The sequence below is a fragment of the Leptosomus discolor genome, chromosome 23, assembly GCF_034619465.1.
Source record: "Leptosomus discolor isolate bLepDis1 chromosome 23, bLepDis1.hap2, whole genome shotgun sequence".
Classification (NCBI taxonomy): domain Eukaryota; kingdom Metazoa; phylum Chordata; class Aves; order Leptosomiformes; family Leptosomidae; genus Leptosomus; species Leptosomus discolor.
This window is the reverse complement of record NC_141413.1, coordinates 295,393-300,022: the sequence shown is the minus strand read 5'-3', so window position 1 is coordinate 300,022 and position 4,630 is coordinate 295,393.

Below are 4,630 nucleotides of genomic sequence, written 5' to 3'. Positions count from 1 at the left end.
CCGACGTAGAGGCCAACGCACGTCCCGATGTAGAGGCCAACGCACGTCCCGACGTAGAGGCCAACGCACGTCTCGACGTAGAGCTGAAAGTAAGCTAAATCCCGATGTAGAGCCCAACGCACGTCCCGACGTAGAGCCCAACGGACGTCCCGACGTAGAGCCCAACGCACGTCCCGACGTAGAGCTGAAAGTTAGCTAACTACAGACGAAGAGCCCAACGCGCGTCCCGGCGTAGAGCTGAAAGTTAGCTAACTACAGACGTAGAGCCCAACGCGCGTCCCGACGTAGAGCCCAGCGCGTGTCCCGACGTAGAGCCCAACGCACGTCCCGACGTGGAGCTGAAAGTAAGCTAAATCCCGACGTAGAGCCCAACGCACGTCCCGACGTAGAGCCCAACGCACGTCCCGATGTAGAGGCCAACGCACGTCTCGACGTAGAGCTGAAAGTAAGCTAAATCCCGACGTAGAGCCCAACGCACGTCCCGACGTAGAGCCCAACGCACGTCCCGACGTAGAAACCAACGCACGTCCCGACGTAGAGCTGAAAGTTAGCTAACTACAGACGAAGAGCCCAACGCGCGTCCCGACATAGAGCTGAAAGTTAGCTAACTACAGACGTAGAGCCCAACGCGCGTCGCGACGTAGAGCCCAACGCGTGTCCCGACGTAGAGGCCAACGCACGTCCCGACGTAGAGCTGAAAGTAACCTAAATCCCGACGTAGAGCCCAACGCACGTCCCGACGTAGAGCCCAAAGCACGTCCTGACGTAGAGCCCAACGCACGTCCCGACGTAGCGCCCAACACACGTCCCGACGTAGAGCTGAAAGTTACCTAACTACAGACGTAGAGCCCAACGCACGTCCCGACGTAGAGCCCAACGCACGTCCCGACGTAGAGCGCAACGCACGTCCCGACGTAGAGCTGAAAGCTAAATGCTGACGTAGAGGCCAACGCACGTCCCGACGTAGAGCTGAAAGTAAGCTAAATCCCGACGTAGAGCCCAACGCACGTCCCGACGTGGAGCCGAACTCACGTCGCGACGTAGAGCCCAACGCACGTCCCGACGTAGAGCTGAAAGTTAGCTAACTACAGACGTAGAGCCCAACGCACGTCCCGACGTAGAGCCCAACGCATGTCCCGACGTAGAGCTGAAAGTAAGCTAAATCCGACGTAGAGCCCAACGCACGTCCCGACGTAGAGCTGAAAGTAAGCTAAATCCCGACGTAGAGGCCAACGCACGTCCCGATGTAGAGGCCAACGCACGTCCCGACGTAGAGCTGAAAGTAAGCTAAATCCCGACGTAGAGGCCAACGCACGTCCCGTCGTAGAGGCCAACGCACGTCCCGACGTAGAGCTGAAAGTAAGCTAAATCCCGACGTAGAGCCCAACGCACGTCCCGACGTAGAGCCCAACGCACGTCCCGACATAGAGCCCAACGCACGTCCCGACGTAGAGCTGAAAGTAAGCTAAATCCCGACGTAGCGCCCAACGCACGTCCCGACGTAGCGCCCAACGCACGTCCCGACGTAGCGCCCAACGCACGTCCCGACGTAGCGCCCAACGCACGTCCCGACGTAGAGCTGAAAGTAAGCTAAATCCCGACGTAGAGGCCAACGCACGTCCCGACGTAGAGGCCAACGCACGTCCCGACGTAGAGGCCAACGCACGTCCCGACGTAGAGCTGAAAGTAAGCTAAATCCCGACGTAGAGCCCAACGCACGTCCCGACGTAGAGCCCAACGCACGTCCCGACGTAGAGCCCAACGCACGTCCCGACGTAGAGCCCAACGCACGTTCCGACGTAGCGCCCAACGCACGTCCCGACGTAGAGCTGAAAGTTAGCTAACTACAGATGTAGAGCCCAACGCACGTCCCGACGTAGAGCTGAAAGTTAGCTAACTACAGACGTAGAGCCCAACGCACGTCCCAACGTAGAGTTGAATGTTAGCTAACTACAGACGTAGAGCCCAACGCACGTCCCGAAGTAGAGCCCAACGCACGTCCCGACGTAGACCTGAAAGTAAGCTAAATCCCGACGTAGAGCCCAACGCACGTCCCGACGTAGAGCCCAACGCACGTCCCGACGTAGAGCCTAACGCGCGTCCCGACGTAGAGCTGAAAGTAAGCTAAATCCCGACGTAGAGCTCAACGCACGTCCCGACGTAGAACCCAACGCACGTCCCGACGTAGAGCCCAACGCACGTCCCGACGTAGAGCCCAACGCACGTCCCGACGTAGAGCTGAAAGTTAGCTAACTACAGACGAAGAGCCCAACGCGCGTCCCGACGTAGAGCTGAAAGTTAGCTAACTACAGACGTAGAGCCCAACGCACGTCCCGACGTAGAGCCCAACGCACGTCCCGACGTAGAGCTGAAAGTAAGCTAAATCCCGACGTAGAGGCCAACGCACGTCCCGACGTAGAGGCCAACGCACGTCCCGATGTAGAGGCCAACGCACGTCCCGACGTAGAGGCCAACGCACGTCTCGACGTAGAGCTGAAAGTAAGCTAAATCCCGATGTAGAGCCCAACGCACGTCCCGACGTAGAGCCCAACGGACGTCCCGACGTAGAGCCCAACGCACGTCCCGACGTAGAGCTGAAAGTTAGCTAACTACAGACGAAGAGCCCAACGCGCGTCCCGGCGTAGAGCTGAAAGTTAGCTAACTACAGACGTAGAGCCCAACGCGCGTCCCGACGTAGAGCCCAGCGCGTGTCCCGACGTAGAGCCCAACGCACGTCCCGACGTGGAGCTGAAAGTAAGCTAAATCCCGACGTAGAGCCCAACGCACGTCCCGACGTAGAGCCCAACGCACGTCCCGATGTAGAGGCCAACGCACGTCTCGACGTAGAGCTGAAAGTAAGCTAAATCCCGACGTAGAGCCCAACGCACGTCCCGACGTAGAGCCCAACGCACGTCCCGACGTAGAAACCAACGCACGTCCCGACGTAGAGCTGAAAGTTAGCTAACTACAGACGAAGAGCCCAACGCGCGTCCCGACATAGAGCTGAAAGTTAGCTAACTACAGACGTAGAGCCCAACGCGCGTCGCGACGTAGAGCCCAACGCGTGTCCCGACGTAGAGGCCAACGCACGTCCCGACGTAGAGCTGAAAGTAACCTAAATCCCGACGTAGAGCCCAACGCACGTCCCGACGTAGAGCCCAAAGCACGTCCTGACGTAGAGCCCAACGCACGTCCCGACGTAGCGCCCAACACACGTCCCGACGTAGAGCTGAAAGTTACCTAACTACAGACGTAGAGCCCAACGCACGTCCCGACGTAGAGCCCAACGCACGTCCCGACGTAGAGCGCAACGCACGTCCCGACGTAGAGCTGAAAGCTAAATGCTGACGTAGAGGCCAACGCACGTCCCGACGTAGAGCTGAAAGTAAGCTAAATCCCGACGTAGAGCCCAACGCACGTCCCGACGTGGAGCCGAACTCACGTCGCGACGTAGAGCCCAACGCACGTCCCGACGTAGAGCTGAAAGTTAGCTAACTACAGACGTAGAGCCCAACGCACGTCCCGACGTAGAGCCCAACGCATGTCCCGACGTAGAGCTGAAAGTAAGCTAAATCCCGACGTAGAGCCCAACGCACGTCCCGACGTAGAGCTGAAAGTAAGCTAAATCCCGACGTAGAGGCCAACGCACGTCCCGATGTAGAGGCCAACGCACGTCCCGACGTAGAGCTGAAAGTAAGCTAAATCCCGACGTAGAGGCCAACGCACGTCCCGTCGTAGAGGCCAACGCACGTCCCGACGTAGAGCTGAAAGTAAGCTAAATCCCGACGTAGAGCCCAACGCACGTCCCGACGTAGAGCCCAACGCACGTCCCGACATAGAGCCCAACGCACGTCCCGACGTAGAGCTGAAAGTAAGCTAAATCCCGACGTAGCGCCCAACGCACGTCCCGAAGTAGCGCCCAACGCACGTCCCGACGTAGCGCCCAACGCACGTCCCGACGTAGCGCCCAACGCACGTCCCGACGTAGAGCTGAAAGTAAGCTAAATCCCGACATAGAGGCCAACGCACGTCCCGACGTAGAGGCCAACGCACGTCCCAACGTAGAGGCCAACGCACGTCCCGACGTAGAGCTGAAAGTAAGCTAAATCCCGACGTAGAGCCCAACGCACGTCCCGACGTAGAGCCCAACGCACGTCCCGACGTAGAGCCCAACGCACGTTCCGACGTAGCGCCCAACGCACGTCCCGACGTAGAGCTGAAAGTTAGCTAACTACAGATGTAGAGCCCAACGCACGTCCCGACGTAGAGCTCAAAGTTAGCTAACTACAGACGTAGAGCCCAACGCACGTCCCAACGTAGAGTTGAAAGTTAGCTAACTACAGACGTAGAGCCCAACGCACGTCCCGACGTAGAGCCCAACGCACGTCCCGACGTAGACCTGAAAGTAAGCTAAAACCCGACGTAGAGCCCAACGCACGTCCCGACGTAGAGCCTAACGCGCGTCCCGACGTAGAGCTGAAAGTAAGCTAAATCCCGACGTACAGCTCAACGCACGTCCCGACGTAGAACCCAACGCACGTCCCGACGTAGAGCCCAACGCACGTCCCGACGTAGAGCCCAACGCACGTCCCGACGTAGAGCTGAAAGTTAGCTAACTACAGACGTAGAG